This window comes from Megascapheus bottae, chromosome 5 (assembly GCF_031878675.1).
Source record: "Megascapheus bottae isolate mThoBot1 chromosome 5, mThoBot2.hap1, whole genome shotgun sequence".
NCBI lineage: Eukaryota > Metazoa > Chordata > Mammalia > Rodentia > Geomyidae > Megascapheus > Megascapheus bottae.
In genome coordinates, this window is record NC_143513.1 from 20,223,405 (window position 1) to 20,237,180 (window position 13,776).

Here is a 13,776-nt window from a genome sequence, read left to right on the forward strand (position 1 = left end):
ACCACTTGAGCCACAGCACCACTTCCAGCTTTTTCTGTGTATGTGGTACCAGGGAATCGAATTCAGGGCTTTGTGCATGCTAGGCAAGCACTCTATCACTAGGCCATAGTCCTAGCCTCTTTTATTTATGGTCAGTCATGGGGCTTGAACTCTGGGCCTGGGCTTTGTCCCTGAGCCCTTCAGCTCTCAGTTACCGCTCTGCCCCTTGAGCCACAGTGCCACTTCTGTTTTTTTCTGGTGGTTAATTGGAGATAAGAGTCTCAAGGACTTTGCCTGGGCTAGTTTTGAACTGCCATCCTCAGTAGCTAGGATTACAGGTGTGAGCCACAGTGCCGGCTTTACTAACATTTTTTTTTAAAAGTCATATGATTATGCTCTCAGGTTTTTTGCTCATTGCTGGCACTCTACCTCTTTAGCCATACTTTCAGTTGAGTTGTGACTCCAGTTCTAGCCTTTGCTGGTTATTTGGAGATAAGAATCTCCTGGATTTGTCTGCCTTAGCTGGCTAGGATTGCCAGCATATGAGACTAGTGCCTAGCATATTCTAGAGATTTTTGGTGGTTATGGGTTCATATATGATCGTGTCATCTGCAAACAGTAACAATTTGTCTTCCAATTTGTATTCCCTTTACATCTTTCTCTTGTCTGATTGCTCCGGTTAGGTTTTAAAATACTGTGTTGGGTGAAAGAGAGTATTTCTTGTTATCTTCCAGATCTTTTTTTTTCTTTTTTTATTGTAATTAATAAAAGGGTTACATGATATTTGCCAGATAGAAGGTGCATTAATTCACATATATTGATATCCTTTCACATGTCTTGGTCCCCATTTCCCTCCCCTCCACCCCCCCCCAATCTTGGTTTTCCTCCCTTCCCTATCCAATTTCAAATAACCAAATACAAATAAATCCAATATATCAGATAACAAAGTGAGATACTGTAACAATATGAGATAACCAAGGGACAGCAAAAGAGATGAGAGATAACATAGTACATTAAGGACAACAATCATTCATTGTATGGCTTTTGTTTCAATATCCTGGAGGTCTTTTCAATTAGCTTCATACTATATGGCCTTATGTATCAAGGTTTTGCTCTATTGCAGATCTCTGCTAGTAGAGCCCAAGGTTTCTACCGATTATGACAAATGAGGGGAACCATTGAGCCTAATTTCCTTTGAGTCTGGCTTACCTCACTTAATACGATTTTTTCTAAGACTTTCCACTTCCTAACAAATGGGTCGATGTCGTTTTTTCTGACAGCAGCATAGAATTCCATTGTGTACAAATACCACAACTGCAGAGCTTTTGTATGGCAAAGGACATAGCTAGTAAATTAATTAGGAAGCCTACAGAGTGGAAGAAGATCTTCACCAACCAAACAACGGACAAAGGCCTCATATCTAAAATATATCAACAGCTCAAAAAATTAATCAATCCAAAACTAATCCCCAAAGTAACAAACCATCCCATTAAAAAATGAGCCAAAGACTTAAAGAGAGTCTTCTCTGAAGAAGAAACAAAAATGGCCTATAGACACATGAAGAAATGCTCAACATCTCTGGTCATAAAAGAAATGCAAATCAAAACAACTCTAAGATTCCACCTCACTCCAGTTAGAAGGGCCAGGGTCAGGAAAATGAATAACAACAGATGCTGGAGGGGATGTGGCCAGGAGGGATCCCTACTACACTGTTTGTGGGAGTGCAAACTCGTTCAACCACTATGGAAAGCAATATGGCAGTGCCTCAAAAGGGTAAACATAGAACTCCCCTATGACCCAGCAATTCCACTACTTGGCATTTACCCAACCATCCAGAAACTAGGGCATACTAAATCCACTACCACAACAATGTTCATTGCAGCATTATTCACCATAGCAAAAATACGGAACCAACCTAGATGTCCCTCAGTTGATGAGTGGATCAACAAGTTGTGGTATTTATATCTTCCAGATCTTATGGAGGAAGATTTCAGCTTTTCCTCATACTTACTATAGCCTTTTATGTTGAGATACTTACCTTCACATACTTTTTTTTCAGCATTCCAATGAATTTAATCAAGAGAATTTCAGAATCTGTTGACATTTTTATCCTTTATTATTTTGATTTATTGGTTCATATGTTTATTGATTTTTTTTTATTTTATTTTTTTGCCAGTCCTGGGCTTGAGCTCAGGGCCTGAGCACTGTTCTTGGACTTTCTCAAGGCTAGAGCTCTACCACTTGAACCTTAGCAGCACTTCTGGCTTTTTTCTATGTATCTGATACCGAGGAATAGAACCTGGGTCTTTGTGCATGCTAGGCAAGCACTCTACCACTAGGCCAAACTCCCAGCCCGGTTATTAATTTGTATATGTTGAACTACTCTTGCGTTTCTGGGACTAATTCCACTTGAGCTTAGTGTTTATTCATTTAATGTGTTGCTGGATTTGGCTTAATAGTTTGTTGAGAATTTTTGTATCTTTTTCTTTTTTTGTCTCAGTTCTGGGGCTTGAACTCAGGATCCTAATTAGCACTGTCTTAGTTTTTCTGTTCAAGGTTAGTGGTCTACCACTTGAACCATAACACCACTGTTGGATTTTGTTTTTCTGTTTTGGTGATTAATTGAAGGTAAGGGTTTTGTAGACTCTTCTGCTCAGGTTATATTCAAATGTGATCTTCAAATCTCAGTCTGTTTTATGGCTAGAATTACAGACATGGGCCGCCAAAGTCTGACTTATTTTTTTTCAGTAAGAGTATTGTTTATGTTAGATTATGTGTCCTCTGGGTGTATCCTGCCTTGTATGTGTATGTGTACATATGTGTATGCTTCCTGTGTGTATTTTTATCTATTTCTTGTAGCAGTGTAATGCCTCATTATGTTGGAAGAATTCTTCTTCCATTTTTCCAGAATAACTTGAGGATTGGTATTAATTTCCTAAATGTTAAGGCTTTAAATGGTTTCACCAGCACCATTCAGTAGTGAAACTATCTGTTTCTGGACTTTTCTTTGATAGGAAGATTTTATTACTGATTCAGTCACATTACTCTGTAGGTCTGTTCAGATTTTCTATTTTGCTTTTGTTATTGAATAAACAAGTTTCATGTTTATGTCTGGGATAATGTAACTGACTAGTCCTCCTGTTTATACTTCCTACATAGCTGGAATGACTGGTGAATACAATCACTTCAGAAAACCTGAAATGGGGCTGTGGCTCAAGTGGTAGAGCGATAGCCTTGAGCTGAAGAGCTCAGGGACAGCATCCAGAGTTCAAGCCACATGACCGATTCCCAAAAATATTCCTGCTATATTGCCAAAGGCATTTTATCAACTCTAGGACTTTGGGTATTGAATGTCTATGATGTTCTAGATACAGGATCATACCTGTAAACAAGAATAGTTTGATTTATTCCTTCTCTATTTGGATCTTTTTAAAATTTCTTTTATTGCAATGGCTATAAATTCCATTATTATATTGAAGGGTGGGAAGATTAGACATACTTCTTTTTCCTGTTTTCAGAGGAAATGATTTCAGTGCTTTCCCATTTGGTGTAATGTTAGATATAGGTTTCATGTATAATACTATGTAAAGTATATTACTTTTATTCCTAATTTCACCAGAGCTCTCAAGTGGTTAAGCTCTAGCCTTGAGCAAAAAAACTTAGGGACAACACTCAGGTCCTGAATTTAAGCCCCAGGAGAAGTGCACGAGTGCACGTGCACACACAGGAAAGCAGGAAGTGAATAGTTAGATTGATGAAGGTTTTATATGGACTAATGAAGTGTTTATACCCAGTTTATATGGAGGAAGCATAGGGTTATTGAAAATAATGCTGGTGGAGATAGGAAGAAGTCAAGGTCTAACTCAAAAAACAAAACAATGAGACCTTGTCTCAAAAGCAAGCTGGAAATGGTGGTATATGCTTCTAATCCCAGATACTTGTAAGGAAAAGTTATAAATACTGAGATACAGCTTTTTATTTATTATCTTCAAGTCATTGTACATGGTATATTGTACTCTTGCTTAGCTTTCTTGTTGAGCTGGCATTCTACTAGAGCCATGCTTCTAAGTCTGCTTTTTGCTAGTCATTTGGAGATGTAGTATCTCTGTCCTTTTATGTCCGGGAGGCTGGATTCGGACCTCAGATCTCAGCACCAGAGTAGCTAGAGTTACAGAAGGAAGCAATCAGTGCCTGGCTTATTTTTTGTTTTGGTAGTAGCATGAACATGGTAGATGGTAGTAAGGAATTAATCATATATCTCATGAGCCACAAAAAATGGAAACCTACTTGTTTCCAATGATAAATTAGAAGGTTGCTTTGAGAACATGATTTAACAGAAACAAAATACACACATATGAATATCTAACTTAAAATTGCTTCCTGAACAAATGAATTGTACATATCAGATCATTATAAAAATAAGATTTATGAAGACATACTATCTTCATCATCCATAAGAGAAGGTATTTGTGGTTAAAAATGTCAAAAATCTTGCCAAATTTTAAACTTTAAATATTTAGTATTTTATAATGAGCATTCCCCAACATTTAGTAACGTTAGAGGAAATTTAGACTGAATATCCATGCACACACCATAAATTCTATCCGCATGTTATATTTTTATAAGTATCTGTCTTAATAGTTTAATATTTGTCTTTGTAGAGGAATATTAAAAAATGTCTTCAGTTAACAATTATGTGCTGCTATCTTCAGAGAATTTTAGATCACAGGGGCACCTTCTGTTAGAGGTTTGAATAGTTTCTTGTAAGTTTGTATATGACCACGAGATGTCGCTCTAGATCCATAGCACCCTGTTGTGCCAGGAAGGGTTAGAATTACAATCAGATCTGTTTGTTTAGTCATGTAAAGGAGACTACAATAATTCTTCACCAAGATCTAAGGTGATTAAATTATCCCTGTTAGAGAATCAAAAACTGCTTCCTTGAATTTAAGAGGGTAATTTATAGAGCTTATATATTTGTTTAAAGTCCTCATTATTTCTCTTACCTGACTTCCTTACTGCATAGCCTTCAGTGTTGAGTTCTGTAGGAAATATGTTCTTTTTTTTTTGCCAGTCCTGGGCTTGAGCTCAGGGCCTGAGCACTGTCCTTGGACTTTCTCAAGGCTAGAGCTCTACCAGTTGAGCCTCAGCACCACTTCTGGCTTTTTTCTATGTATGTGGTACCGAGGAATCGAACCCGGGTCTTCATGCATGCTAGGCAAGCACTTTAACCACTAGGCCAAACTCCCGGCCCCGAGGAAATATGTTCTTGTTACTCACTTTAGATATGGTTTTAGGAACTCTTGGAAGATAAGGTGGCGATGGGCACTGGCTACCCGGCTGTTTCAGAAGTTAGCATACACCAATAGAAAGGTGTTTCATTTTGCTAATTTCACAGATGTGTTTGGTGTTCTTTGAATGAATTCTTTCTATTATGGTCTCATTCCTCCAGTCTCTCCCCACTTCTCAAACTTGATTGGTCGGTTCCATCCTACTGTTTATTGGAATAACTGAGGAAAGATTTTTCCAATTAAATTTTTTTTTAAATTAAAATTTTTGTACTGGGGTTTGAACATAGAGCCTTGCTCTTGCCTCCAGTGTCTCACTTTTAGCCTAGGCTGGTCTGAATGGCAGTGCTCCTATTTATGGTTCTTGTGTAGCACATACTACTGTAACACTCAACCTTACTATGAGATGGAGTATTGTGAGCTTTTGTCTATCTGGTTTGGTCTAGGAACATGATGTATTGAGCTCAGCTTCCTGAACAGCTGATTATAGGCATGAGCCATAAAATTTGGCTTAATTTATTTTTTTCAGGGAGAAGATATTTGATAAATCATATATGAAATTAGTGTTCTAAAAAGTTAAATGAAGCTGTTTAGAGTCAAAGTTCTTGGGAGAATTTAATGGAAGTTAAGAAGGCTCCTTTCTTAACCTACTTAGAGTTACGCCTTTAAATATCATTAACTGGGAAGACAAAAACGAATATTAGAGCCACTGTTTTAGGAATTACTCCCATTTTACAGGAAGAAGAAATTTCAGAGGATTAAGATCACAAACACCCAGGCCATGAGTTCAAGCCCCAGTATCAGCACAAAATTAAAAAAAAATTAAATTTCATCCATTCCTAACTTGTGAAACTTTAATGAAAGTATTTTCCCTAAGTCAGGCACTGATGGCTCACACCTGAAATTCTAACTATTCAGGAGGCTGAAATCTGAGGATCATGGTTTGAAGCCAGCCTGGACAGAAAAGTCCATGAGACACTTATCTCCAATTAATCAGCAAAAAGCTAGAAATGGAGCTGTGGTTCAAATGGTGTAGTGTTAGACTTAAGCAGAAGAGCTCAAGAATAGTGTCCAGGCCCTGAGTTAAAGCCCTAGCACTGGCATGCACACACATAAAGCTTATCAAGAATTAGATTATTGACATGCCATTTTGTTCTATTATTCTGATTTTACATGCAGTATTTTGAACTGATAGGAAGAACTATTTTGAGCTTGCAGTTCTTTTCTATCTGTTCTTCATTTCCTTCCAAAGTAAAAATATGTATAGAGCATGTCTATCTTGCATACCTTCTTTCTCTTTCCTTCTACCTCTTTCTCTACCTTCCCTCCCCTCCTTTTTCTATCAGTGTAGAGAAAAGTAGTTCCTGCTAAAAAATGAAAGGGCTAGTTCATACTGGAGTTTATAGATTTGAATTATTGTCAGCATGCTTTATTATGCAGATTAATGTTTCAACATAAATTTGCTTTTTCTTGTGCATTGTGATTCATTTATTTTTATTTATTTATTTATTTGCCAGTCCTGGGCTTGAGCTCAGCACCTGAGCACTGTCCTTGGACTTTCTCAAGGCAAGAGCTCTACCACTTGAGTCTCAGCACCACTTCTGGATTTTTTTCTATGTATGTGGTACTGAGGAATCAAACCCAGGTCTTTGTGCTAGGCAAGCACTCTACCACTAGGCCAAACTTCTGGCCCTGTGATTCATTTTTATCTGATATTTTCACTTACAGCAATCAACTGCTGAGTGCAAGTTACAAGTGCTGTGACAAGCTGTGTATAAAAGTGTAGCCTATTTTGATCATGATGGTTGTACTTGCCTGAGTCATGGCTTGCAACATCTTCTCCAATCAGATTTATGAGTCATAGAATTTTATTTTCATGACATTTCTCCCCATACAGCATCAGCTACAGCAGACAAATCTGTAATGACACAATGTCTTAGAAAACTTAGAGAAATTCTTGAGAGTTGCTGTAAGAGTTTCTAAAACTCTTATCTTTAAACAAATAATCTTTATCCTACCAAAGAATCATACCTTGGCTTGGCTTGTTTAAAGTATTAATAACAAGAGGTTCAGAATTGGTTACTGAGTGATAAACTTCCTTTTTTTTTTTTTGGTGCCAGTCCTGGAACTTGAACTCACGGCTTAAGCACTGTCCTTTTTTTTGCTTAAGTCTAACACTGTACCACTTGTGCCACAGTTCCACTTCTGGCTTTGGAGAAAAAAGTCTCACAGACTTTGAGCTTCGATTCTTAGATCTCAGCCTCTTGAGTTCTAAGGGTAGGGTTCTAAGGGTGAGCCACCAGTGCCCAGTGGGATGTAGTTTCTTAGGACATTGGAATGAGTACCATTAGAGAAAATTTAAGTCAGGGCAGCAGCACAACTTTAACATAACTAATAAACCCCTCAACTTGATAATAACAGCTGATTTTAAGGGCTGGAGGGTATAGCTCAGCTGTAAGCTCTTTACGAGTGAATCCATGGGTTCAATCTAGGACCACAAAACAAAATGAAACGTGTGTCACTTCTATGTACTTTGACTTTTTATTTTTTTTTCTGTTTCTGAGGTGTGAAATCAGAGCCTGAGGCTTCTCTACAACTTCCTTGCTTAACTGATGCTCTGCCACTTGAGTTACTTCCCCAGCCTGACTTTTTTTTCATATATTTTTATTGTAATTAATAGAAGGGTTACATTATATTCACCAGATAGAAGGTGCATTAATTCACATACATTGACTCATGTCTTGGTCCCCATTTCCCTCCCCCCACCCCCCATCTTGTTTTCCCCCTTTCCCTATCCAATTTCAAATAACCAAATACAAATATATCCAATATATCGGATAACAAAGAGATACTGTAACAATATGAGATAACCAAGGGACAGCAAAAGAGATGAGAGATAACATAGTACATTAAGGACAACAATCACTCATTATATGGCTTTTGTTTCTATATCCTAGAGGTCTTTGCATTTAGCATCATACTATATGGCCTTATGTATCTCTGCTGGGAGAGCCCAAGGTTTCTACTGATTATGACAAATGAGGGAAACCATTAAGCCTATGTTCCTTTGAGTCTGGCTTACTTCACTTAATATGATTTTTTCTAAGACTTTCCATTTCCTAACAAATGGAGCGATGTCATTCTTTCTGACAGCAGCATAGAATTCCATTGTGTACAAATACCACATCTTGTTGTGCTAGTGGATTTAGTATGTCTTTGTTTCTGGACGATTGGATAAATGCCAAGTAGTGGAATTGCTGGGTCATAGGGGAGTTCTATGTTTAGTCTTTTGAGGAACTGCCATACTGCTTTCCATAGTGGTTGAATGAGTTTGCACTCCCACCAACAGTGTAGTAGGATCCCTCCTGGCCACATCCCCTCCAGCATCTGTTGTTACTAGTTTTCTTGATGCTGGCCATTCTAACTGGAGTGAGGTCCAGCCTGACTTTTTGTTGCTTACTTTGGAGATGGAGCCACATGGACTTTTCAGTGAGCTGGATTTGAACTACTGGATTTGAATCCTTTGGGGTATGGACAGGATTATAGGCATGAGCTACTGATGCTTGCTAGTCTTTGCTTCATTTTTTTTAACAAAAAAAGAGATATATTTGCATGAGCTTAGTGGATGTATTATGATAATTTGAGTCACATATTCACATATAGAAGTGTAATACTCATTTCTATCCTTTTTTTTTTGGCCAGTCCTGGGGCTTGAACTCATGGCCTGAGTGCTGTCCTTGAGCTTTCTGAAGGCTAGTGCTCTGCCACTTGAGCCACAGCACCACTTCTGGCTTTTTCTGTGTATGTGGTATCCAAGCAATCTAACCCAGGGCTTCATGCATGCCAGGCAAGCACATCTACTTCTAGGCCAAATTCCTCTATCTTTTAAACATTAATCATTTGATATGTTGGAAATATGTTCTTTTCTAGTGCTTTTTCCCGGTCTTGGGGCTTGAACTCAGGGCCTTGACTCTGTCCCTGAGCCTCTCTGTACTCAAAGATAACACTCTACCACCTGAGCCACAGTGCCACTTCTGACTTTTTCTGAGTATTTTATTTTTCAGCGTATTTTATTATAGGGAAAAGTCTCAGGGACTTTCTAATCTGGGCTAGCTTTGAACTTTGATCCTCAGATCTCAGCCTCTTTAGTGGCTAGGATTACAGGCATGAGTCACAGGCAACCAGTGATTTGTGAGATATATTCTAGATCATTTAAAACACTTTTGTGCTACTAAAAACTAAAATGAATTGTACCTATTTCTGAGCCCCTTACTGACCTTCTGTCTGCTCTTACTCCCTGCTGCTCTTCCAGCTTCCTAGTGACACTGTTACCCCCTGGTTTTTTATTGGAGTTTTGCGGGCTGTGTGTGGTTAGGATTTCATCATCTTATTCTAGTTAGTTTTCCCAGGTTTCTAAAAGTATGTAATTAATTGCTTATAGTAGTTTCTTATGATTCTTTATATTTCTGTAGTATTCTATTGTTCGTTTTTTACTTGATTGTTTATTTAATTATTTATTCTTGTGTGTATATGTATATATATATATATATATTTTTTTTTTTTTGCCTAGAGGCTGGCCTTTGGCCACAATCCTCCTTTCTCTTCCTCTTAGCTATCTGGAGTCACAGGTGTGAACCACCATACCCTGTTTGTATGTTGAGATATGGTTTTGATAACTTTTTGTCTAAGCTGGCCTCAAACTGTAATCCCCTCAGTTGGATCACAGCTCTGATTTTATTTGTTTGGGTCATCTTCTTTTGGTTAGTCTTAGCTACAAGCATGTCAATTTTGTCTATTATTTCAAAAATCTTTTGTTTTGCAGTATTTAATTTATTACTGCTCTGATCTTTGGCATTTCTTTCCTTCTACTTATTTTGAATTCCATTTGTTGTTAGTTTTCTAAATTGTTGGGAAGCATTCCTAGAATATTTATTGCAGATCTTTCTATTTTTGTGGTATATGCATTCATTGCTATAAATGTCCCTTTCACAGTTTCACAGTCTGACGCATTGTGTCAGGGTTTCATTCTTTCTAGATTTTGGTTTTGACTTCCATTTTAATTTCCTCAGTGACTCATGGGTTATTTAGGAGCATATTATTCAATTCATTTTTCATGTATTTGTTCTTTGTAGATATTTCTTTCACACAACTTTTCACATTCTAATACTTTCTGTTCTATTTTCTTCTGTGCACAGCCTTTAAAGATATTTCTAGAATATTTAGAATTTAACATAACTTAGAAGCAACTTTTAAGATCCCCAAACTCTGAGGCTATCTCCTACTTCATGGCAGATTCCTAGCAAGTTATGGAATTCTTTTCCATGAGTCCAGGTACTTTGTTATCTCAGGCCAGGGATGTAAAGTATTCAGTTTACAGATGAAAAATGAGGAACAGAAATGACAGGATTAATGGTTGAAGATACAAAGACTAGGTGCTCAACAGCAGAGAGAGCTGACACATCGTCAGTCAAGACATAGGGGATTGAACTGGGAAAAATGATTGGCCCGCTGGCCCTCTTCACATATTTGCTGAGTTCATTCTCTAATTCTTCATGCAACATTATAGACAAAATTGTAATTTCATGTCAGCATGATGATTTTAATAGTATTTTTTCTTTCAGTGTCTAGGATTTCGGTAATGTGGTTATATTTATCCTTATAACTGAAATAATTTTTAATGTAGTTTTTATTGTAATTAATAGAAGGGTTATATTATATTCACCAGATAGAAGGTGCATGACTTAACAGATATTGCTACCCCTTCTCATGTTTTTGTCCCTATTTCCCTCCCCCCAACCCCTTCCTCTCATCTTGTTTTCCCCCTTCCCTATCCTATTTCAAATAAACACATATACAGTATATCAGATAACAAGGTAAGACACTGTAACAATATGAGAAAACCAAGGGACAACAAAAGAGATGAGAAATAACATAGTACATTTGAAATAATTTTATAAAAAGTATTATATAATTTAAGTCAGTTATTATAAATTCCAAACTAATACTTTCATGGTAGAATTAATATTTTATTTCGGGCCTATCCTGGGGCTGGAACTCAGGTCCTGGGCACTGTCCCTGAGCTTTTTTTGCTCAAGGCTGACACTCTACCAATTGAGCCACAGCCTCCATTTCTGGCTTTTTTGGTAGCCATTGGAGTCTCTTGGACTTTTTCCTGGCTTTGAACCATGATCCTCAAATCTCAGCCTCCTGAGCAGTTGGGATTATTGGCATGAGCCACCAGTGCCCAGCATTGTGTAAAACACAGGGATCATAATGAGCACTGGATGTGGGATCACAGGATTTGGATTTGAGGCCAAACCACTCCATTACTATATAAACTATCTTTTTGGTCTGGTTTTTACTTGTTTATCTGAAAGACTAAGATAAAACAGTATTCACTTTTAAAAACTATTGAAAGTATTTTGATACTATTTTTGAAAATACGTGGCAAAATACTACATGAATAAAAGCCATTAGGAAAAATTAAACAGTAGAAAGCAAAAGCAAATTCTTCCAAGTTTTGAAAACATTAAGTAAAAGAGTGAAAGTTAAAGAAGTGATGTGACCAAGGAAAAGCTGATTCATAAGTGGTGCATTTTTCTAAAATCATTCTGGAAGAGCAGATAAAGGGATGAAAGTGTAGATGCTGAGTCAGCACAACAGATAAGTTATAAAAGAAAACACTAAGAAGATGAATCAGGAACCCATTAAAGCTAGTTTGAGAAATATTCTTAGTGGAAAAACTGAGATATAAAACATGCAAATCATGGGCCAGGAGTTTGGCCTAGTGGTAGAGTGCTTGCCTAGCATGCATGAAGACCCAGGTTCGCTTCCTCGGTACCACATACATAGAAAAAAAAAAAGCTGGAACTGGTGCTGAGGTTCAAGTGGTAGAGCTCTAGTCTTGAGAAAGTCCAAGGACAGTGCTCAGGCCCTGAGCTCAAGCCCAGGACTGCCCCCCCCCCAAAAGAAAAACAACAACCCCCCCAAAAAAAACATGCAAATCGGTAGATAGAAATGTATTTCTATCTGAATTGAAAAAAAGAAAACCTGTTGATCTCGGATCAAAAACGCTTATAGAGGGCTGGGAGTTTGGCCTAGTAGTAGAGTGCTTGCCTAGCATGCATAAAGACCCAGGTTCGATTCCTTGGTACTACATACATAGAAAAAGCCAGAAGTGGTGCTGTGGCTCAAGTGATAAAGCTCTAGCCTTGAAAAAAACCCAAGGACAGTGGTTAGGCCCTGAGCCCAAGTTCAGGACTGGAAAAAATAAATAAATGAAAAAGGCTCAGAGCACTAGTCGGGAGAAGAAAAAGTCACATTTAATTTTATTATGGATTAAGAAACCCAAGATTGAAGAAAAAAAATTTAAAACTTTCAGAAGAAGGAAAACAAATTATGTACAAATCAGCAAAAGTCAAACCGACCTTAGATGTATTAACAGGAATGCCAAAGCAATACTAGAGTTTTGTTTTGCCTTTCTTTTTGTACTAGGTTAGTATTCTGCATTTATCAGGCAAAGGCTCTGCTACTTCATCCACCTTGATAGATACTTGCCCTGAAAGACATTGTCACAGAGGCAATGACTGACTTTTAAAGAGACAAATTTACTTAACTAGTTTGTGAACATCAATTTATTGAGTTGATTCATTTGAGTTGATCCATTTGTTTCAGTTTTGCTAAAACAGTGGTAAACAGCACATTGAGAAGTGGCGCTGTGGCTAAAGTGGTAGAGCGATAGCTTTGAACTGAAAAGCTCAGGGACAGCACCCAGGCCCAGAGTTCAAGCATCACTACCGACAAAACAAAAACAAAAATAAGTTTGAAAACATAGCTGGGCGACCGTGGCTCATGTCCGTAATCCTAGCTATTCAGGAGACTGAGATCTGAGGATCAAGGTTCAAAGCTAGTCCGAGCACAAAAAGACCTGAGACTCTTATTTCCAATTGACCTCTAGAAAACAGGAAGTGGGGCTTGGCTCAAGGGTAGGGGCGTAGCTTTGAGCTGAAGAGCTCAGGGACAATGCCTAGGCCCAGGGGTAGGGCAGTAAGTAGCCTTGAGCTGAAAAGCTCAGGGACAGTGCCCAGACCTCATGATCCCTTCCCTGGAAAAAAATTGTGCATTGATTTAAAAAGATTGCCTACTTCCAGATTCTGATTCCCTAGGTGAAAGATTTTGTCAAGTTGAATTGCCTTTTGTAAGGTACATTCTACATTCATTAATTTATGCATTTATCCATGGGCAACCTCTAAAGCTCTTATTGTGTGTTTGGTACCATTTTAGGGAGAAACTTCTGCCAATAAAGCTCAGAATGAATGCTTTTATCCACTGTATATAATGTGTAATTGAGAAAGATACCTAGTTTTTATAAAATAGAACAATTTCTTCCAATATGAAAAAATCATCAGGGTCTACCTTGAGTAAAACTGGATGAGCTGGGTGCCAGTGCCTCATGCCTGTAATCTTAGCTACTCAGGAGGCTGAGATCTGAGGATCACAGTTTGAAGCT